A 25737-nucleotide genomic window follows, 5' to 3' on the forward strand; every position below is an offset into this window, starting at 1 on the left:
GAGGCCAATTAGTAGGACAAACTCAAGAACAAGGGTTACTATCACAAATGCAATAAGCAAGGACACTAGACACAAGATTGCAGGACCAAAACTATAAGGACACTAGGATTTCAAGGTCACTACTATAATTGAAATAAGTATGGTCATAGAGGTTTTGAGTGTAGATCAAAGCCTATTTGGACACCAAACCAACCAACAAACACTAAAAGCCATGGACACCACTACAATTGGGACCACAATACTAGGCAAAGTTGTCACTACTGTCAAGAGTATGGGCACATTCTTAAGAATAGCATAAAGACACATTTCATTGACAACTATAATAGATGGTTGAGTCAAACCACATGCTTTAGTTGTCTAAAGATAGAAAATATTAGTAAGTTTTGTCCAACCAAGTCTAAGGCACCCAATTATGAGTTCAACAAAGAAAAAGAAAAAGTTGATGTTGAACATATCAAAGGAGAAATGAATAGAACATGGAAGAAAAGAAGAGATGGAGGTAGTGCATCTAATGGAGGGATCACTTCACCCAAGAGGTCAAGTGGTCACACCTCATCCAACTAAGAAAAATAAGGTGTATGAGACTGATATACAACGCTATATAATGCATCAGTTCTAAGATAAGAAAGTACTAGAAAGGAGAAATCAACATAAGTAAAGATGAAAAGTTAAAACTTCATGTTTTCACAAGTGTTTTTGAGTTTCCCTCAAATGCTAAGTAAAATCCTAGTGTATGTTGAGTTGACTATAAAAAATAGTAGAAGCCAAATGATCAGTTGTAGCCGAGTTGACAGTGGATGCCAAGCTAATAAAAAATTTATTTGATGCCAAGTAGGGAAACTTCAGTTGATGCTGAGTAGTTGAAAATCAATGGAATCCAAGTAATGTTGAAATGATTAATAGGGTATATGATGATATTTTCATTCATTTTTCTTCATTATGATCAAAGAGAAAAAATGAAGAGGAGAGAAGAGTGATTTTTGAGTAGACAAACCAATGTTTGAGCAGATTTCAACTGTGATTCAACATAGTTACATCGATCTAAAGGTATTTATTCAAGTTTTGAGTTATGAAATCTTTTTTTCTCTTTGAATTCAAACTCTAGAAGGAAGTAATGGCATCTAGTTCAAGGAAAAATTAGGAAAAAGAGCTATTTGAGGTTCAACTAGTATCTAACCAAGTTAAGCAACTAGATTTTCACCCTATCCTAGAGGTTGCATACGAAAAGGACCCAGTTGGAGCCCTATCTATCATACCCCCTAAGGTAGTTATGGTGCAAGACATTAGGAGATGTTACAATTGCAAGATTGAAGCCATAGGAGATATGGAAATTAGGGAAGCATATGATAAGCTATCTGTAGATGGAGCCCTGACGGATGAGTTCAAAATTGTTGAAACCAAGGGTTTGACTTGTTGTCTTGAATTCCCCATAATTTTCAAGACTAAATGGATTAGGCTAGTGCTTAGTAGGATTCATGATGGGAGCCTATGGTTAGAATATGGTCCAGTAAAAATTTCCAAAAGAATTGTGCATAGAGTTACAAGGTACCCAACGCTAGATCAGCTAAAGACCCTTAGGAATGACTCCAAAGAGGTAATTGAAAAGAATACTGGAGAAAAATGGAACAAAAGAGGGATTAACATAGATACCATCCAAGATCCCCTCATCAACTTTTCTATTAGATTTGTCTCACATAAATTCTATCAATCTAATAGTGTTCCATGCATTGTAGTTGATGTTGGATATAAACTAGTTAAGAAGGATCATACCTATGATCTTGCAGAGCTATAATTGCAACAAATTAATGAGAATTTAGGAGAAATAAGGAGAAGTAAAGGTGCATAGTGTAAATTTGGTGCAATTTTGATTTGTATTTTGTTTTATATGTAGAATGAGTTTCCATCCTTTGGAAAGGTTAGTTGGAAGACAAATAGGTCAATGGTCTTCCAAGTAAATGAGTATATTGAACAAGTGGGAGCTCATTTTGAAACCCTTATGACTAGCTATTTTGAAGACTTCAAGAAGACAATGAAGCAAAGGATAAGAATACCTATTTCCTTAGTAGAAAAATATGTAAATGATGCAAGCTTTCTTCTAGATATTGACTAGACTTATATACATGCTGCTATTTCAAGGATCAAATGGTTGAGGCCTCTAGGCTATGAGATTAACATAGATGAGGCATCTATAGAAATCATAGCTTTTCTTGCAGAAGAGATAGATAAAAGTGCTCCTCATTTTGGAACCTATGATGTGGTAAGGTCCAAAGTTGATATGGAATTGAAGATAGCTTCCACCATCAAAAGAAAAGATAAATTGGTGAAGAAGTTGAAGGCTAAATTTGGAGAAGGGGTTGTAGAAGACGAGGAAGAAGAAGATGATGAAGATGAAGATGAACAAGGGAAAGTTCCATTACAATTAACACAAGGCTTGGGGGAGGATGCAGATGAAGAAGAAGGTGCCAAGCAAGAAGCACCCAAGGCTGAGCCAAAGAAGAGAAAGGCACTAAAACAACTAGCTGCACAACCCAAGGGAAAGAAGAAAGAAAAAAAGCCAAGTCTAGCCAAGCCGACTACAAGGGAAAACACCAAGGAAACTACCCAAGTAGAAAAATAATAGGGGAAATAAAAGGAAACAAAACAAGGAGGGCCTACAGAACCAAAGAAAAGAAGAAAATATGTTGCACCTCCTAAGTGAGATGAAGAAAAGATAGAGTTTGATGATGAACAATACCGATTGGTAAGGCATTCTACCAAATCTAAATTCTAAAATGTTTGTAATAACATTAGAGATAATGTAGATTTATTTGGTTTAAATACCATTAATTTTTATAAGTAGTCAAGTGAAGAACAAAACATAGTGGAAGCATCTATCTATACTATGATGGCTAAGTTCAAGACCACCCCACTTGAACTAGATAACTCAATGCCTAAGGAGCTAAGCTCCATTGTAGAAAATAAATGGCATTAGTACCTAAATATGGAAAAGGAGATTAGGGAATCCACACTAGCTCAAGTTATGCCAGAATTGACAAATTTCAAATCAAAAAGGCCAATAAGAAGTATGGAGCTAGATTTTCTCCTATATACGGGGCATTCAACATTTTAAAAAATCAAATTGAAGATGTTGTGCAAAAATCCACTTTTATGTGGAAAGTTATTTATGGATTAAAAATAGTGAAGGAAGGCAAAGAAGATCCCTTTGAGGGAAGGAATGATGAAGAGGAGAAGGAAAAGGAAGAAAAGGAAGATAAGAAAGAAAAAGAAAGAGAGAAGGAAAAAGAAGAAGAATAGGAGAAAGAAAAAGAAGAAGAAGAGGAGAAAGAAAAAGAAGGAGGTGAGAAAGAAAAAGAAGAGGAAATAGTAGAGAAGACAAAACAAGGTGAAGAGGCAATAGGTGAAGAGTAGAAGGAAGAAAAAAGTATCCAAGACACTCAAATGCCACCAACAAGTCCTCCACATATAACATCTATAGAAATTGTAACTATAAAGAATGTTCTTGACACTTTAGGTCAGAACATCAATCCATTGACTGTAGAGAATTTCAAAAAGATCCTTCACCAAACCACATTAAAATCATAACTATGCACAAATACTATTTTGGTGAGTATAGAAGAATAGGACACAACTACTAAGGTTGATCATATAGCCACAACAACAACAACTACCGAGGAGCCATCAAAGGAACAAACAAGACAAGATGTCACTACTGCACAAACCAAGGTGTACCTCCTAAAATTATTATCATTGATCAAAGTAGTAGAGAAGAGGATAGGGAAGAGGAGAAATCCCCCAAGGAAAAGGAATAGGAGGCAATACAAAAATTGGTGAATTTTCCTAACTTAGGGACTCCTACCAAGTAGTTGAGCACTGATGTAGTACCACTGCAAATTTTAGCACCAGGCTCAAGCTCTACCAAAGTAGCAAGGGCAATTCATTATGGAGACCCTAAATTAGATGAAGAAATAGTCATACTGAGCTATGACTCAAAAATAATGAATCTAGAACAGATTTATGAAGTGCAAGAGACATTGGAGAAGAGAAAGAAGTAGGAGATACTAAAAAATGAGTATAGACAAAGATAAGCACTAATGGAAATCAAAGACATTTCTTGATGCCTTATGCCTACAATTACCTAATGAAACCAAGCCAATTATGGAGCAATTATCCAACATAGTGGACTAGGTATAGAATGAAGGCCTAGATACAATTGTTAAACTATTAGAATGGTTTAAGAGGAAATTCTAGATGAAAGTTAAGGAAAAGATATCTAGTGAGATAGCACTTACCCAAGTGGAATTGGCAAAGAAAATTGAAAAGGTCAAGACAGTACTTGAGAAAATTTTCTTAGTGTACTCCAAATTGTGTGACTCATCATATTTCACGTAGGAAATAAGCTAGAAGATACTGAGTTTGGAATAAAATTTGAAGGTATTTAGCTCATAGCTACCAAATAATCTAGCTCAAAGTGAGAAGCATTTTACAACATTTCTTCACACATAGATGGAACTAGCTATATTAATAGTAGAAGAGGCAAACATAAAAGCCACACTTGTATAGATTCAATTAGCCATCACTCCCCACATGGAAGTACTTCATAAGGAACAAGCCTATGCTGAGATTGTTTTGTAGAAATATCCATATTTTTCAACTTTAGATGGCCTTTTTCACCTTGCAAAAAAGATAGCTATCCAGCTCAAAGGCCTACAAATTGCATTAGACAATTGGGCGTCTACTCTGAAGATCATTTTGGAGGTAAATAATTTTTTTTTGGCTAAGTATTCAATTCATCCCTAGGATCCTTTGACATAAGTGTCAAAAAGGGAGAGAGTACTAAGGGAGAATAATTACATTGTTTAAATTGTTTCATTCTTTTTGGGAAAATAACCAAAGGGGAAGATTGTATATACCCTATGATAGCCAAAAAGGGGATACATGATGTAAGAGGGAGACTAAATAAAATATTTAAGTTCAAAATAGGCAAAAATATAGTAGGAAGAATAGGTTAGTTAAGGCACAACAAGACAAGGAAAAGCTATATTAGCATGAGAAAGATCCAACATAAAGTCTATTAGATTTTTAAATAAAGAAGTGACACATCAGATCAGGGGGAGTTACAAGACTTTGAGGTAGATTGTCTTATACAAAATTTTGAATTATTTTTTGAAGTTTTGTACATATGCCAAATAGAATGCATATTATACTCATAAGATCAGATAGATAATACTTAGTTAAGTGTTTTTGACACTCACGTCAAAGGGGGAGATTGTTGGTCTCGGGTTGGTTTTGACAATTGAGTGTCAATACACTTAACCAATTTTCAAGTTGAAGCTAAGTACATTATGCACGCTGAGCTAAAATGTGTGCTAAGCTAGAAGTCTAATTGGTGTTGATAGATCTATATGTGCCAAGTCACAATTGATGTAGAGCAAGTTAGAAATCTTATATGTGTTGAGCATAAGCAATTAGTATGTGTCAAGTAACACAACATGAACATATGAGTTTGTGCCCTCACAAACTCAGATGTAAACCCTTTTTAGGATGAATCAGGAAGGATTTAAAGATAAGGTAGAAAACAATTCATGATAGGAACCTATGGAAAATTCTTGCAAGGGCTGGTCCTACTACCTTCCACACATCCAAATGTCACTATGCTGCCAAGAATAAAGAACAAGCAACTTCATTAGAAACATAATAGTATTTATTGATCTATCATCTGATCTATGATGATGATTATATTTTGAAATCTTGCCATTCACTAGGTCCCGCAAATAGATGTTAGTTTGTTGCTATGTTATTGTAGTTAAAAGATGCACATCTTTTCAAAGAGACATAGCAATGACCCTTGATCTTAAGGAAGATCAAGGGCTATCATTACTTGGTTTTTTTTAAAGTATAAAATGTAACCTGTGTAAGATTAAAATAAAAGCTTGGGTTATATTGCAAAAAGAGACTTAGGGCAAGGTAAAGTATTGCAGCAAAATTTGAAGGGCACCCAGGAAAATATATAAGAAAAAGTTTTTAAAATATTTTTAGAAATTTTCCCCACATTTCTTTAAAATGAAGACCATGTAAACCTAACTTAGTGACCTTAGGCAAAAACCAAATATTGGAAAAATGATACAAAATTAGGGATTGTTCAAGAGAAAAAAATGATTCAAAAGCACATAACCTTAATTTCTAAAGGTAAATTAGATTTTTCACTAAAATATTTCAAAAATTTTAACTCATGAAAAACTAGGCTAGCACCCTCTTAGGGTTAACATCTAGGATGTCTTCCCTAATCAATTAAGTAATTATTTCATAAAAATAATAAATCCTTAACAATTTATTCCTCTATTTATATTATGATCTGTTCTAGTCTATTTATTTCCATTAGTATTGTTTGACTTGTAACTTGTTTTTTACTACCTATAGTAATCTACACACTTGGGTATTTCATCAAGACACTTTACACTACCTATCCTTAAGAACACACATTCCAGTTGCCACTGTAGACTTTGCAATATCAAAATACCTTTGTACTAATGTTAAATTATCTAACACTTAGACAATTTTATGTTGCTAATCATAGAATATTCAACTATATAATCTTTCCTCTCTTTAGAGATATATGTTTCCATAAATGACAACCCTTATTCAACTTTCTTAGCCATATTTACAACATGCCCCTATATCTAGAGTCGAAGCAATAAGAATGTTCTTGGATTATGCAACAAATAAGAAGTTTAAAGTGTATCAGATGGATGCAAAATCAACATTTTTGAATAGAGAGCTTGAAGAAGAAGTCTATATTCAGAATCCTAAAGGATTTCCTTTGATATAGGAAAACAATATGGTATGTAGATTGAAGAAAGCACTGTGTCTAAGAAAAACACATAGAACCAAGTATGCAAGGTTGATTAAATATTTGGAAAAATTGGGATTTTGTAAAGGTATAAAAGATAATAATTTGTATTTCAAAGAAATTGAGAATAGTTTGTTGATCATTATTAAATTTGTTGATGAAATAATATTTGGAGGTAATGATGAAGGAAGTGATATGTTCTCCAATGGAACAAAGAATGAATTTTAGATGAGTATGATTGGTGAAATGAAATTTCTATTGGGTTTACAGATTGTGCAAAATATAGATGCTATTTTATATCAAAATCTATATATCTAAAATATTTGTTGAATATATATGGTTTGGAAAGTTCTAATGTTGTTGTCCAAGGGATTTATCTTAGTTGGTTGAAATAATGAGTTCTCATTGTGGAGACCTTGGTTCAAATCCCAAGAGGGACATCTTTGTGGAATTCACAATTGAGACTCTTGGTCTTCTATTGGTTATTATTGTCTCATTATAAAATGTGGATTCTAAGCTATGACTCTTGGTCTTGTAATTGTTGTTTCTAGTGTGGTTGCTCATAAGGAGCTTGAGTATACATGTAAGTCTCATGTTGTTGCTTGAATAAGCACAAATTTGTAAATGATTTTATTATAAAATTTGTAATCCTCTGGCTAAAGCTATGATAACTAGTCATAATATTGTAGACAACTAAATTTGATTACACCGCTTTAGTAATCCTATTTAGTTATCTCTAAAGGCATCATTAATTAAATTTTTATTTAATTAATCCTTTGCCATCCCTAGTTGATTAATTTAATTAATCATCTATAGTCCTAATTGATAAATCAAATAACCTACTATTTATCAATTAAATCTTATTCTTCTATCTAATTCCAAAAATCTCCATTTATTAAATATATCTATTTGATAAATAAAATCCTCAAATCCAAAAACCCCTAACTTATCTTTAATCCTCCATTTAGCCTAATCCACCCCATCTACCCATACTAACCTAGCTTAGCCACTAACTCACCCAACATCATTAATGCCATCCACTTGCACATCTCTAACATCTCTAATCTAATCCTAAACCCAAGCCTAATTCACTCTCTAATGTTGTCACATTCCTTAAACAAGTTTAAGACTTTCGTAATCCAAACCAAAGTCTCCCCTCAAAAATCCCAACCACCAAGCCATGAGTGCTCTTACAAACCATAAAAGACTCTTACAAGCTCACTCATGACTCTTACATCCATCTTCCACACTCTTCCCTCTTCCACACTCATTCCTCTTACATATCTCTTACATACTCAACCCCACTCATCATGCCTTTAACCAACCCTTTACCCTACCCTCTCACACTCATCCTCCTTGTGACAAGTGTCACCTTCCCATTGGTGCTAAACAAGAACAATCCATGTGCTCCCCTTTGAGTGCATCTTAGCCCTCCTTAACCATCTCCCCATCCTTGCATCTAAGCCCTCCATCCCTCTACCCCTTGGCCTATAAATTGAATCCCATCCCAAGCCATTTAATCAACAATCTTTGAGCTAAAGTTACCATGCTATTTTGAGAAGGAAAGCCATCAATCTTACCCTTATAATTTTAAATTGAGAGCTCACAAAGCTATCGATTTGCTATTATCCATCTCCACCATCGAAGAAAACTTTGAGCATTTGAGCATACATCCACATCAAACGACACATCTACAAAATCAAGAAAGCAATGAAGTGCTTCATCCTTTGAGGTTTGCATTTCTTGTTTGCTTTCTTTGTCTAAGCTCATATAGAAATTTAGTTTTAGTTTGTGAATGTTTCTCTTATTGTTAATGGTCTTTGCATACTAAAATCTTGTTCTACATTTTGGCACGCCCAGTGGGACCCTGCTATGTGTCATTTTTTCATCCATTTCAATTTAAAATTTTCTTTTACAAACTAACAATCTAATGGGTTGTTGTTGTTTGAGTTGTTGCAAGGTGTGTTTTCTTATTTTGTAGGTTGAAGAACGCACTAAAGAGAAGGACATACCTTTTAAAATCTGAAAATAACTAAGAAAATAAAAAAATCTAGAAAAAAATAGCGTCTATCGGTTCACTTCATGCAGTGTCGTCTTCGCCTATCGTCTCTGCAGTTTGGCATCTCCGCCTATCATCTTTGCAAAACGTCATCTGCGCCAACTCAACCGTCATCTCTGACATCTCAAACGTTGTCTGTGCAAACTCAATCGTCATCTCTGCAAGCTCAATCGTAGTCTGCAAGAGATAAACTATCGTCTGCGCCTACACAACCGTCGTTTGCACGAGCTCAACCATCGTCTCTGAAAGCCCAAACTATCATTTGCAAATTTTGGCATCTCTACATGTCAAAATGTCGTCTCCATCGCCGTTATCTGCCAAATGTTGTCTCTGAAACTGCCAGCTACTTTCTTCATCAGACTGTTGTTTGCGCAGATTAGCATCTGCATAGATTAGCGTCTGCGGAGATTAGGGTCTGCGCAGATTGGCATCTCCGCCTGTTGTATTATTTTCTAAGATTTGTCGCCTAGTTTTTGGCTATCTTGTCCAAGTCATTGTCTTTACATGCTTTCAAAACTCTAACAAATGAACCTATATGTAGGAAACAAACCATTCTAAGCATTTTTACGCATATCAAAAAAAAAAAAAAAAGTTAAAAATTGTTTTTCCTATAGTTAAGCTTTCATTTAAAATTTTTTTGGGTAACTAATCAAATTGCTTTTTTTTCTTATTGCAGGTTGGAGCAACAAACTTAATCATGTTTCTTAGGTTTTCCTTGGAATGAACTTGAATGTTTAACCATTTTTCTTTGAATGAATGTTGTTAAAAAACACACTCTTGAATGCCATGGATAAAAATCAACCTTTTATTGGAATGCATGCTTAAAACAAACAAACTCAATCTTGAATGCAAAGAATCAATGAATCAATGCAATATCTCACATTTCCAATTTGAGCTTAAAACACTCTAACACAATCTTGAATGCCTAACAATCAATAAACATTACATGGTTTTGATGCATCTCAATGACACTTTCTTTTCTTACATTGACGAATTCTTGATTTCCATTATGTTGACGACGCTGTCAAGTTGGAATGAATATTATATGCCATAATCACGAGTGTCTTCAATCATAGCTTACAAAATCTAAATCATCAATTGGAAAAGAACTTTTCTTTTTAGCCCAAGGTCATCCAAGTCTTCCCTCCCCTTGTCATCTTTCGAGGCCATCTTGGGTGCATAAGATTAGGATCCAAAACCTTTTTTCTTTTTGGAGGCCTACTTGGGGATTTCATCACCCCTTAGGACGACCTCAACTCCAGCGTTTCGACAGAGTATAAGAATCGAGAGGTGAATCAAAAGAAACCTCTCTTGGGATCAAGATTTTCTCACTCGAGCTAAGCCTCAAGGAACTTCATACCCTTAAGAAGTGAAAGAGGAGAAGTGGGTTACCGCTCCTCTCGGCTGTGTGACATCTTTTTGATTTCATCTATAGATATGGGCCTCATGTACCTTGCATATATCGAGGACTCCCTAGCTATACCAAATTTCATCCTTGTAGAAAGCTTCCTAGGATGTTGGTATGTTTGGCGTGCTTGCTCCAAATTTTTTTTTGCTTATTTGTTCATAGCCTTTGAATAAATGTTTGCCAACTTTGGTCAAAATCTCAGAAAAGAAAAAATCTCCTAGCTCAAGGCATACTTAGCGTAGTCACTGCCTCATCAAAAGATCATCCAAGATCCCTTAGTTCTTTGCTTTAGAACAATCCCAAATCCAAAGTCCATCCAAATCATCCCCCCTAGCCAACTAGCAACCCAATCCAAAATCACACCCAAGCCTTTAAAGAGTTGTCCCTCTACTAGAATTTGCTATCCAATCCTACCAATCAACCAATCTCACCAAGGTTATCCCTTGGATAGAGCATTGTCTAGGGTAATCTAGCTCCGTCACTTGTATCCCCCATCACCTTGAGCTAAAGGTTGGGATCCACAAGTGGTCAATCTCGTGTCATGCCCATAGGATCATTAGTCTATCCTTAAGTTGACACAATCTCCACCAATCCTACACATAGAAAATCAAAACTCTCACTTTTTGACAACCGGCCCTTGAAGTCTTCCATCCAAAAGAAATCCAAAAATCTCCAGCCAATCCTCCTTAGGTCTATCATACAGCTTTGACTCTCCTTAGGAAATCTTTCATCAGCCAATCCAAAATTTGAGCTTAATCCAAATTCGACCATGAGCTTCTGTGTTCATCCATATGCAAGACCCCATCCCCATCAAACTCATCATCAAAGCATGAAGTACCAATCCTATCATGATATATTCGGTCGCATTGTCCTTGCTCCTGCTACCTCCTATTCCAATAATGATGAAGATCTTGTTGACTATGAAGGGTATCTTGAGAGCCTTAGAAACATTCCACCAACCATCCCCCAAAATCCAAGAGTTATTCCAAACTATCTAGTCATGCCATCTGATATCCTAGCTTCTCCTCCATCACCCAATCAACCAAGCTTCCAGTCTTTCACCCCATCACACTAGCTATTCTTGTCAATTCACTTCCACCTCCAACACACAAGTCTCTAAGGAATCTCCCAGAGGAAATACAAGACAAATAGCCTCTAGCAGTCGATAAGCCATGTCATCCAATCCAACCATGTGAAGTAGTCAATGATGAAGCTTCCCCATCTATTATATCACCTCCATCTCCCATAGCTATCATCCCCATACAATCCATCAAATTGCTTAAAATCCTTCCACTTTCCGCAAGCATGAAAATCCCACCACCTGTCAAATCCCTTCAAATCATATTCACATCCCCTCCAAGCATTTCCAAAATCTCTCATGATGACCCTTATGCATCGATCTTCTACTCACCCATCTCCACTACTGAATCTCCCATCTATCCATCCACTGCCTTTGAAGAATCCATCCCTTCACCTCCTATCACACCATCCATCCCAATCCAATCCTATCAAGATCTTTCCCAAAAGCATGTTGACATCCCCCAAAGAATAAACAAAGATATCATCATATCATGTCTTCCCTCCATAGCACAGTCACCATCCCCTCCATCTCCAAAACCTCAAGCCATACCTCCTCTACTACAAGATATCTTTTCATCCCATCAGCTAAATAAAGATCCTATCCTACCATCTCCTCCACTCCATGCTTCCATCTTACCACCTATCCAAACTATTCCACCATCTATAATCTATCCTCTTGGTTCACTTACATTCATCCATGGTGGCCACCTCTCAGCAAAAGAATTAAGAATAGTATCTCCCCATTGCAGTACATTTGATAAAGCACTTCCACCATTTTTCACAAGCAAAAAGTATCCTTAGCTAGTTCAAATGCTCAATCGATGGCATTATCAAGGTCAAGGTTTAGGACCACAAGAGCAAGGAATCATAAAGCCTATTATTGCATAAAAGAACCTAGGATTTCATGGTCTTGGATATGTATCCAAAGGCTCACCATCTAAAGGTGTTGGTACACCACATCCCCAAACCAAGCCTATCTCCAAACCCACCATGCCAGCCTCCCATCACTCCTTCAAGAAATCTTATGTCATCCCCTCTTCATCCGCTAAATCCATTTTGGGTCCCTATGTCCCAAAATCTACCATCCTACATCCTCCTATCAGCCATCATTAAAATCCTATTCCATCCGTTCCTATGCAAGATCAACAAAGGCACATATCAGGGCACATCATCCATCATCATCCCCCTAAATGCTCTTCCATATCCTCTCCATCTCACAAAGCTTCTCCTAACCATCTTCCCAAAGCGTACCACAGCAATGCGAATGCCAACTTCAAAATGCATAAAGATACAAATCCACATCCTAGGAAATCATTTGTCCATTTTAAAATACATACTTTAAAAAAGCAAAATCCAATCAAAGAATGCAAAACAATGCAAAATCCTATGAAAAGAAAACCCAAAACCATGTGGACCCCAAAGAAGAAAGTTGAAACCCAATGCATAATGGCATCCACCATTGCTAATCCTCCATGCAGTTACTCATGTCCCCCATCTCCTAACTCTATATTAGGTGCCTATATCCCCAAGCACGCTTCCACAAATCCTCCATCAAGCCCACATCTACCATCTATCCCCCATATGCTCTTTTCACACATGTCCCAACATGTGCCAATGTTGATCCTGCAAGCATCCCCATCTCACTCTCCTTTCTAGCCTTTTCATCCCTCCATCTACCACCAATCCCATCTAATCCAATCTATTGCATAAATCACACATCCATTGTACCAATAGCTAGCAACAAAATTGAACATTCCAATAGCTAGTGAAAAAAATTCCAAAGAAAAAGCCAAAAATAGCTGAAGAAAGCCAAAATCATTCCAGTTAAGTCCAAAATCAAAAATTCAAAAAAATAAAAAGAAAAAGAAAGTGTCCACTGGTGAAAACTTGGCAATTCAAGCGCCTTGGACAAGTACCATTATGAAAACTTGGCAAACAAGCATCGTGCATAATCTAGCCATCCCTAGTTTAGCCTATCATCCTCATGCTTTTGGTTACATCTTGTCATCTAGCTCCATCTTCCACTTTGTCCACCTATCTTTCATTCTCCATCTTTTACCTATCACTATCTACTTATCTTCTACAACAACCAATCATCCCAGCTATCATCCATCTCCCTAGCCCCTCATTGGTATCTAGCCCTAGGCTATCCTCATGCAAACCCAATGTCATCTCTTTATATCCATCATAATCCTAGCTATCTACCATCCTATCTAGCCATCTCACCCTACTCCTCTAGCTATCCTTGGTCTCAAAATATCTCATCATCATTGGGATGCATCCTTCCCAAATCCATATCTCTTGCTATCCTATCATCCTAAGCTTTTGCCTGCTTGTAACTATCTTGGTCAGCTCCAGCTTGTAAATATCTTGGTTAGCTTCAGCTTGTAAATATCTTGGTCTGTCAGCTTGTACACCCTCTTTAGCTTAGTACCATTGTATCTATCCAGCTTTCATGTCAGTTCCTCCTTGGTCAACATCTTGCACACATCGCACACCTTGGTTAGCTATTTCAATGCATCCTTTAGCTAGATTTCCTGTCACCAAAGTGTTATCCTTCTTAGTTCAGCTTTCCAAACACATCACTCATCCAAATCCACCAACTTAGGTGCTCTCCGATAGGTCCTTGTAGGATATAGCTTTCCTCATGTCTGATCTTAGTTCGTTAGTACCTCATCCTACCCATCTCATTGGCAAATGGTTCTCTTTTGGATTTTTGCTTTCTTTTAATTTGGAATCCTCCCTTTTGGGTCTTGAAATATCTTTTCCAAGAAATATCCTTGTTCCCTCCTCAAGGTTGCCACGATCTTCCATATCATGGTATATTGTGAATGGGGAAATCAGAGTGTAAGGTCTTGATTAGGTCTTTTGCTTGTTTTCTTTTTCTGCTTGTGGGTTACCTAGTGTCGTTTCCACGCTGCTTCCTCTGGGATTCATGTGTGATACTGGGGCAATCCTTGCGTGTTTGTTTTGAGTTAGTTTGTCAGTCCTTTGGATAGTTGGTGAAAAGGCCTTGATGTTCTTGGTAACCTTGGCAATTAATTAATAGTCCTATAGCAAATCTAGTGCTCAACTACATGGTGGTACTTCTCTTTGAAGTATCCCCCTACTCAAAAAGCTTCAATGGATTCCCTTCATCTCCATTATCCCCCATCTATATCTAGAACCTATCCTAGCTTATGCATAAATATCTCTTTGGATCACTCCTCATGCTTAGCTTTAGGGATCCACAATCCTAGTCTTAGGGATCCACCAATCAAATCAATCCACCAAGCCTCATCTTTCGAGATCCACAATCCTAGTCCTAGGGATCTCTGAAACCCATCTTCCGCCAATTTGACTCTTTGAAATCATGTTGCATCAGTTTTATCATTCTATCATCCATCTCCCTATCACGGATTCCTTTTATAGCACTCTGCTCCTCCATACCCCCCCCCCCCCCCCCCAATCCTGGAAAGTCTTAAGCTTGCTTTACTTTTGTGCCTCTGATTTCCCTTTATCATTCTCTTGTAGTGAGAGTTTGAGCTAATTCAGCTCCTTCTCTTCGCCAACCTGCATCTTAGCTCGTCTCAATTTCTTGTACTTTTCAAGAAGTCGTCGAGCCTCATTTCTCTCCTCGCCACCTTCTTGAGGGGGCATCATATAAGTCTAGTCTCTCCTCTTCTTATTTGAGACTGGGGCAACCTTGTTGCTAAAACATCTTCCTCATGTCGTCTTCATTCAAATTTTTTTGAAATAGTGTTGTCTCAACACTATGTCAAAGAGGGGCAAAATGTAGACACCTAAATTTGATTACACCGCTTTAGTAATCCTATTTAGTTATCTCTAAAGGCATCATTAATTAAATTTTTATTTAATTAATCCTTTGCCATCCCTAGTTGATTAATTTAATTAATCAGCTATAGTTCTAATTGATAAATCAAATAACCTATTATTTATCAATTAAATCCTATTCTTCTATCTAATTCCAAAAATCCCCATTTATTAAATAAATCTATTTGATAAATAAAATTCTCAAATCCAAAAACCCCTAACTTATCCCTAATCCTCCATTTAGCCTAATCCATCCCATCCACCCATACTAACCTAGCTTAGCCACTAACTCACCCAACCTCATTAATGCCATCCACTTGCACATCTCTAACATCTCTAATCTAATCCTAAACCCAAGCCTAATCCACTCCCTAATGTTGTCACATTCCTTAAACAAGTTTAAGACTTTCCTAATCCAAACCAAAGTCTCCCCTCAAAAATCCCAACCACCAATCCATGAGTGCTCTTACAAACCATAAAAGACTCTTACAAGCCCACTCATGACTCTTACATCCATCTTCCACACTCTTCCCTCTTCTACACTCATTCCTCTTACATCTCTCTTACATACTCAACCCCACTCATCATGCCTTTACCAACCCTTTACCCTACCCTCTCACACTCATCCTCCTTGTGACAAGTGTCACCTTCCCATTGGTGCTAAACAAGAAAAATCCATGTGCTCCCCTTTGAGTGCATCTTAGCCCTCCTTAACCATCTCCCCATCCTTGCATCTAAGCCCTCCATCCCTCTACCCCTTGGCCTATAAATTAAATCCCATCCCAAGCCATTTAATCAAAAATCTTTGAGCTAAAGTTACCATGCTATTTTGAGAATCAAAGCCATCAATCTTACCCTTATAATGCCAAATTGAGAGCTCACAAAGCTACTAATTTGATATTATCCATCTCCACCATTGAAGAAAACTTTGAGCATTTGAGAAGACATCCACATCAAAGGAAACATCTACAAAATCAAGAAAGCAATGAAGTGCTTCATCCTTTGAGGTTTGCATTTCTTGTTTGCTTTCTTTGTCTAAGCTTATATGGAAATTTAGTTTTAGTTTGTGAATGTTTCTCTTATTGCTAATTTTCTTTGCACACTAAAATCTTGTTCTACAAATATATCTAGAAAAGATAATAAATCTTCAATTGAGAAGATGTATAGACCTATGATTAGAGGTTTATAATATATGACTCACACCAAACTAGATATACCAAATATAGTTGGAATAGTGTTAGAATATATAGTCCACCAATATAGTTGAGAGTTGCGCTGGAGGTGAATTAGTCATCCAACTATTATAAAGAAACATCAATTTTAATAAAATTTAAGCATATGAGAAATATAATCAGAAACCACAACAAGATACTCATGTACAATTGACATCAAATATATTAACTAGGGAAACTCTTGATTAGAAGGAAAACCCTAGTGGGGATAGTACCCACAAGATGATGTACTAATATAAATATTCTTTGTTAGAGGATGGACTCTATTAGGAGTCTATAACAACATTTAGTATATATTAGTTTCTATTAGGAGACTTTGAATCCCTATTAGGAGATTCAAACCCTATTAGGAGTTGTGGAAGACAGTTCGACACACTACCCCAAAAGCTTCAAGGTTAAGATCAATGAAACAACTGTCCAAATGATCTTTATATTATTCATTGTATAATAATAGTGTAGATGCTCAAAAATGGTTTGCATCTATGGTTTCATCACTTCTTCATACTAATTCATCCCATTTTCTCATTCCACTAACTCTGATCTTTTGGTCAATTTGACAATATCTCATCATTCATATCCTCTTTTACATCAATTACATGTCATTTTGGAACCATTTCAACATCATCAAAAATAATATCAAATTAACTTGAAATCATATCAAATCAACTCAAGATTAGTCCTAATCATCCTAGAACATGTCAAACATCCCAAATCTATCATCATTTGTCAAATCCTAGGCATTGTTGTGGCTTTCAATGCCTTCAAAATTGATCAATCTATCAAATCTTATCAATCTAACCTTAGTACTATAATGGCTTTTAGTGCTAGGTCAAAGTATCATTCACAAAATTCAATCTTTAACACTATTGAGTCTCTCTCTATTGGATCATGAGCTTATTAGCAATTTAATAACATTGGCAGTGTTTGTTGATGTTATTATGATCAACCTTGTCAATGAATCTCAATCCTATAACATCTAACAATGTCAATGCATCTTTAATTCATGTCAATGTGCCCTTGGCATGTTATGAATTTCAATCAATAAATTTGACCATGGCTTTGGTCTACCTATCATCATCCTAGTTAGTCTACACCATCCTTACATTTTCATCAAAGGATATTGTCACACTTATTTAATCAAATTGGCCAATCATTTACTAATTTTATTTATAGGATTAAATAACATATAATTTAATCCTATTTCATTTTAGTAATTATTCTTCCTAATTATCATGCTCAATTAATTAATTGGTTCATCATTCACAAACCATGGAAATTCACAATTTCCTAAGTCATATTTTCCACTATTAATTCCATTTTCACAAATTTCTATTTTGGGTAATAAAGGATTTTTAATTCAAATATTCCACAAAATATTGACATCATCATGACAAATGGGTGTGACACCTTGTGGATTATCCTTTGACACTTGGATAAGATATGTCATAATCTATTCCATTATTATTCTCTTACACACATCTATATTTGGCTTCCATTTGTCATAGATTCTTGGATTTAAGTGGGTTAATTGAGGTGTCATATGATGCATCATAGATTCTCTTCCCTCTTTAGCCAAGTTTGACTTCCAAGTGTCATACAACCCTATATTTGGCATCTTGTGTCATATGCATCATAGATTCTCCAAGGAATCTCTTTCCATGTCACATATCCAAGGTGACAATTCCAATGCTCTTATCCTCCATGTTGATTATAAAATGAGCATTCTTTCTCTCATTTCTAGTTCCTAGTTTTCTTATGTTTTCACTCTTACTCTCACACTTAAATCATATCTTCAAGTATTCTCATAGCATCATCACTATCCTAGGCTTTTCCTTCATGATTTTGTGTACTATAGGCAATTTGGAGCTACAATACATGGAGAAGAAAGAAGGATGCGAGAGCTACAAATGAAAGAGGGGGTTTCTAACCTTATGTTGCTTCATTTTTGTTTATTTGGATTTCATGGTAGACTAGAGGGTGTTACTATATGTTTATTGAGTTTGTGATTTGTTCATAGTATGTTAGACATTACCCCAATTTTTTGATCCTAAATTTGAACCTGATGTAAACATGCTTAACTAACTTGCATTTCTTGTGTTTGTGCTTGTAGGTGCAAGGAAGGAGCTCACTTGGGGGGGTATAATCATTATTTTCTCTCCATTATCAAACCTAGTCTAATTAGGGGACCCAGTAGCATGCTTGTATGCTCTTTTTTTAGGCATTCTATTAGCTAACGATCCTAAGGTGCACTTAAGACCCTAAGAGGTAGTTTTAGGGGCCTAAGAGACACCATAACCCCTGTCTATTGTTCCTAACTTACCAACTATGCCTAGAAACTACCAAGTTCTCCCTTCTAAGCCCCAACTACACCATTGGTATAGTCTACACTATCTAAGTGCACTTGGGAGGGTAGAATTAAAAAATCTAGTTTCTAGCTATTATTTAGGGAATAATTCCCCATAGTCTACACCTGGGCTCCCAATTGTGCCCAAAGACTACCAACTACACCCTTCTAAGCCCCAAGTGCACCATGGGAATAGTTAGAACTTTCTAAAGTGCACTTGGGGGCATTCTAGGCCATTTTGGCCTTTTGTGATGTAGTTTTCTCTGTCAGAGTGTACTTAGTTCATAAAAAGCACTTGTTTCAATCAAAATCTTCATCTAAGGTTTCCATTTTCTTCCAGGACATAGGTTAGATTTTTTTGTGTTATTGATGGTATATTTGTAGCATGTGGCAATCATTGGATGAAGACTATGCATTGAAAAACTACTAATGTTTATTTGAAGGACATTGTCGAAGACCCTGTGTGTTTGTCAAAACCATGTGTGTGGATTTCCTAGATTAGATAACACTTCATTTGGTGCATAAAATGAACCTTTTCTTTTCTTCTCGATGTGTCTATAGTGTTTAAAACCCTAGGGGTTATATGGATGTATCCTCTACCCTAGCCACTTGTGGATCTTGGATGTAAGATAAGTTTGTGTGCCTTCTATAGGAAGCTTACCTTGGACCAAGATACTCGATATTGGGTATGCCAGGGGACAAATTTAGAGTGGTAATGGGCCAAAAGACAAGTCAATGTTCCAACCACTATATAAAACTTGATAATAGTGAAAGTCATGTCAGTGGTATTGTTGAGTGATAGATCTCCTCCAATACCTTTATAGTGCATCAAATCTCAGTTCTTGGGACTGGGAGACCTTTTGAGGAAGTTTACCATTCACTTGTTGAATGGAATGCCCTTACTAAAAATTGTGTTTTAGTGGCAAAAATCCTTTCTATCCACTAGCTCAAGGGGTCACCCATTCTCGTGAAGACATATACATTCTCACGGTCCTTAGTAGAGACAATAGTCCCTTGGGAAGCATATCTTGGTGGCCCCGAGAAGTGAGTGCATTGTAAGGGGGAGCCTATGGTGCAAAGATCTTAGGTTGTCTAATCTAGATAACTACAACTAAACTTTGGTTCATGTAGGAATTTAGTTGATATAGTCCTAAAGCATAGGTTCTGGTATGTTTATTTATTTTTACCAATAAATATTCTTGACTTAATGTGTCTTGCATGTGTGTAAAACCTTAATCAAGATAAAATCCAACATTCAAATTTACACCTTGTCAAAACATCGAATACTATCAAAATGTTGCAACTCTTGTCAAAAATTTGTAAACTTTGGTCCAATACATTCAAAACTTGGGAAACATGGCGACTTATGATCCTAGATGTGCTTGGCGTAACATAGGTTTCATCCTTGCATAGAACCCACTTGCATTCACACTAGTTTAGGCCTCATAATTGCATCATATACACTTCATCTTGCATCTTTAGGTCCTCACTTAGTATTCCTCATCTTTTAGATTGCATTCATTAAGGGTTTAGGCTGCATTCTTTGCATTTCATCCTCCAATTTTTCACTTTGCATTTTCCATCTTACCTCTTTGCATACCCAAACCTCATCTTGAACACTTTAACAATCATTCTAGGTGCATAAACATAATTTTGAGCCTTCATTCTAGTCTTAGCATTGTCCTCTACTATCTAGCTCACCGTGACATCAATTTGGAAACTATAGCACCTAACATTGCCTTAGTTTCAGCCTAGCTTCCCAACTATGCTCTAAAACTACCAACTACACCCAAGCTAGCCCCAATTGCACCTACTATTTGATCACACTTGGTAGTCTAAGAACCTAGTTTGGGCTTCAAGACAACATTTTGAGGCTTCAAAGGTGTTCATAGCTACCTAGATAGGTCCCTCTATAGTAGCATGCCCTAATTTGCATTCTACACCACATAACCTTCATTGTTTTCACTTAGGACACAATTCCCTACATTGTCACCTTCATTCTAAATCTCCTAATCCATCATAACATCAACCCCATCATCCTAGCTTCATGGCATAGCAACTTGACAACCACCCAACTCAGAATTAGCAACCAACCCAATCTCCCAGCTATGTCCTTCTGAGCCTCAACTAGACCATAGGCATAGTTGGTACTATTTTAAGGCACTTGGTGCTATAAGAGCATAGTTGGGGAGCTGTATGACAATTTTGGGCCTCCAAACTGCATTTTGAGACCTTAAAACTGCATTTGGATGCCACTGTAGGTCCTCATTTTGCATTTGACCCAAAATGACATCTTGCACCCAAAACCTCATTTTTCATATTAGGACCTTTTTGTATTACATATCCACTCAGAATAATCATCATTTCAAGCCCCCCTAAAAATCATTTTGAACCCAAATCTATTGAATTTAGTCAAAAATTTGAACAAAGTATGAGTCTTAGAGTATCTCCTAGTGTTGATGGATCTTGATTAGTCCTTTTTTATTTTCTTATCATTTTCTCTGGTCAAACTCTATCTATGTATTGGTAGATTTGACCTTGTCATCTTTATTAATTTGATCTTTTTTATTTATTTTTTTCATTTATCACTTTTTGGTCAAGATCCAAAGTCCATTATTAGAAGGTTAAACTACTAGAGAAAATAGCTTTTAAAGATTTTACCTAAGTTCAAAACCTTTCATATACCTTATCATTAGGATAATCATATTCCTAGTGTCCCTAAATGTTATTTTTATTTATCTTTGTGGTATATCCCCCTCGTCTTGCATTATTCAAAACTCTAGGATCATTTCCACTATCAAACCCTGTCAACTTGTCTGTCAACCAATTTGTCTTCTTGATCATTTATCCACATTTTTCATATCCCAAATGTCATTATCAACCCTAGAACACCACCTCTTTCATAGTATACCTTGTACACATCAACCTCTAGCATCATTACCAAGTCCAAGGTCCAACCCTAACCTTCATTTTGCATACCTTCAAAGTGTCACTTTGCATTTGCATTTGCATAACATCCCTAGGACATTTATAGTTTTCATATCAAAACATTATCTCATTTGGCACTTCCTCACATTACATATCATCCCTAAACACTTAAAAACCCAAAAAACCCTTAGATCTTGCATACCAACATCCTAATTATCAAATTTTGCCAGATTTTACCAATTGCACCTCTGTTTTACCAACTACACATTGCAAGTGCAAATTTTTTTAGTTTTACAGTGTAGTTGGTAGTTTTAGAGAGAATTTGGTAATTAGGTGTTTTATTCTAGGTTCTAAAACCCTAATCTATAGTTCCATAGCCTTCATAGCATCCCAAAACCTTAGAAAAAACTCAAAATCACTCAAAACATTCATTTTCTGCATTTTAGGTACCCTAACAGCTCTATTTACTAGTTGCATACCTCCTACTTATCAACTGCTTAACTTTAGGACCCCAAGTGCACCAAGGGTGCACTTGGTACTATCTTAGCATAGTTGGTAGTTTAGGTGTACATTTGGGAGGCAAAAATTCCATTTAGGTTTCCCTCTACTACATCTACATCCTTAAGTATCATGCCAACACTCACTAGGACACAATCAACTCAGAGACCCAAAGAACTTTATCAACCATTGTATTTAGAGGCACCAATACAACCAAAATGTCATCTAAGACAAAATAAGAGCAAGAAAAACCAACAAACCTTTTATGAAGACCAAATTGAGGCATCACAACCATTACTAGTAGACCCCTTAAATATGTATCTGCAAGATCACCATAATCAAGGGATGACACAAAAAACCCAAATCAATACATGTACCATGAGGTTTCCTTCAAACACTTCCCCTACACATGGGATGGTTAAATGGAGTCCTAACTTTGAACCTATATTTGTGTCGATACCACCTAGAGGTGGAAGTGTACCAACCACACTTGAGGATAAACAAATGCATTCCTTTGAATTTAGCAAACCCAACATGAGTACCTTCAACCCAAAAGCATCAAACATACATAAAGGTATTATACACCTAAGTGATTATTTTGACACTAATTATGACATCAATGATGAAAAAATGGCTAGGGCATGTCAAGACAAAAGTTTCCACAAGAACTTCAGACTTTTGGCAGCCCAAGAAATTTTCAAATTCAACCCAAACATGGAGGGGCCTAAGTCCAAACATCAAACCAAAACAATTAGTGAAAACATACAACCCATGATCAATTTGGACTTAGATAAGAGGAAAAAACCTTTTGAATTTTCAAACACAATAATGGTCCCTATAAGGTTCCAACAAGAATCAACCATCAAAATCTTCCAAAGTACATTAATCCCTTGTTTAATGAACCACAACCAATAATGGGAAATAAAACTCTTCCTAAGAATCCTAAGAGGATGTTCAGACTTGACTTCAATCACATGATGCAACAACAAGATGTGCCTAAAGAGACTTGTACTCTAGGGATGCCAAACATACCTCCTTTGGAGGAAAATCCACAAAGTGCACCTTTGCTCCTAACTCTACCAAGTGTTATGGCATCAAATGTTATGGAGCCTCCCACAAGTATACCATGTGAAATGTCAACTACAACAATCCCTAGTGATGCACAAAGGAAAAGTCTTATTTACATTACATTAATTCCCAAAAGGAACACATCCCACTATAAAGTCAATATGGTGTCCCAAGGAGAAACATCTAATGCACAAAGATACCAAAACAACAACTCAAACTTGATGTTCATTTCTCGAGGACATAATCAACTCCCACAACAACATCAACCTACTATGGTACAAGGATTTAATGTTTCTAATTCTCAACCAAGTATAAATCCAATTAATACACATGTGACATATCAACAACAATATCAAACACAACAACAACAACCTCGAGTAGTGCAAGCATCCAATGTCCCTAACATGCACTCTAGTGTAAATCCACTTGACTTACATGCAATGTATCAATAATTCCAACAACAACAAGCCATGTTTGAAAAAAAATAAGAGCAACTCAAAAAAAAGTTAGAATACCAACAATGCCTTGAGCAAAAAATTATGTACCAAAAACATTTTTTAAAACAAAAACATGTGCCACAACAACCCCAATAGACACCTTTACAACACCAATCACATATATGGTCTCACATGCAATTGATAGAGGTATCTTAACAAAAAATGCAACAAATGGCACAATGACAACACATTGTACATCAATCACAATCGATACTACAAAAAGTGACATATCAAATACCATAATAAGTACCCCAACATGTGGCACAATAGGGACACTTTTATCTTCGAGGTACTAACATACCTCCACCACCTAGTGACACATCACTAGACTCATTAGACATAGAAATGTTAGAACCAAGTAGACATAGCTCCCACCACAGTAAATGGTCTACTCATAGACATAAAAGAATTTAAGGGAAGAATATCATGCAAAACCCTAATGAAGAGTTATTACAATAATTCAAACAAATTTCCAAACAAGTTGAGGTATTGGGAGTTCCAAAGAAATAGGCTCTATATATAGAAAGGGACTTACATCCTAATGCATTCGATTAAAGTCTATATATGCCTCCATTCCCAAAACACTTTGAGGCTCCAAGATTTGAAAAATACTAAGGAAAAGGAAACCTTGTTGATCACATTAGAGAATTTTGTGCCTCATGTACCAAACTAAGTGATGAGCCCACCTACCTCGTGAGATTGTTCCCTTGTTCTCTAGGTGGGCCCACACTTGAATGGTATTCCAAAATTCCTAGTAATATAAAATCTTGGTCATAGTTGGTAGAAAAATTTATCTACCATTTTTCCTTTAACATAAACAAATTAGGTGATACTCTCTAATTTGTGCTCAACTAAACAGAAATCAAAAGAGCCATTTATAACATTCTTACTATGATGGAGAATCTTAGTTATTCAATGCTCACTAGACATTCCTAAAGAACAAAAAATTAACTTGTGCATTGAAAAACTAGTCCTCAACTTAATGTATGAACTCAAAATCAAAGGTCCAAGCACCATTTATTAACTGATGAAAAAAGGGGCTAGTATTGAAGATGCTCTTATCCATAAGGGAATCCTCAAGATGAACAAGGAAAACACAAACATGAATTTTTCTAATGACAAGGAAAAAATTTTCTCCAAAAGCAAGAATGTGACCAATGATGGAATTGTGGATGCACTTATGATTAGTACATCCCCCCAACATCAGAAGATCTTGGATCAAGCCCTTAAAGAGTCAATAGTACCAAAAAAATTTGATGTTTCCTAGTTCTAAGCCATGGTGGGGAACCTATCTACATAAAAAAAAATCATATTTTTCCCTTAAGATATTCCTAAAGATGATCCCAACTACAATGATCCCCTTAATCTCGAAGTCTTTATACATAAAGCCAAGGTTAGACATGTCTTGATAGATGGTGAAGTAGGACTAAACAACTGTACCCTTAACATTGTCAAGGGTTTAGATTACTCTAAAGGTGTAGACCCCTCTCATAGAATCAAAATAAAGGATTATGATGATGGAAAACACTTCTCTAAGGGTGTCATCATATTACCCATCAAAGTTGGTCTAGCCACAAAGAATACATTATTCTAGGTCCTAGATATAGAAATGAATTGCACCAAGATACTAGGATGCCCTTGGCTTCATGCTATGAAAGTAGTACCCTCTACATATCATCAATTTCTAAAGTTTTCGTACAACAATGTATAGGTCACCATTTTGGGTGATCAAGATCCCTTCCAACTCTATGCCAATCTTAGAGGAATCATTGCATACCAGGTTTTGACAAACCATGCAGCAAATCCACTCAAGTCCTCTAAGTATGTTGATCCTTCCACACTTACACCCACATTCGAAGGAAAGCTCAAAATCCAAGACCAAGATTGTAGTGAGTACTCCATATCACATGGCTTTCACATTGGGAAACTTCCTTTATCTCCCAATTCATATGGTAAACCTTAG

Source organism: Cupressus sempervirens, chromosome 7 (genome assembly GCF_028749045.1).
Source record: "Cupressus sempervirens isolate cs-2001-9-10 chromosome 7, ASM2874904v1, whole genome shotgun sequence".
Classification (NCBI taxonomy): Eukaryota; Viridiplantae; Streptophyta; class Pinopsida; order Cupressales; family Cupressaceae; genus Cupressus; species Cupressus sempervirens.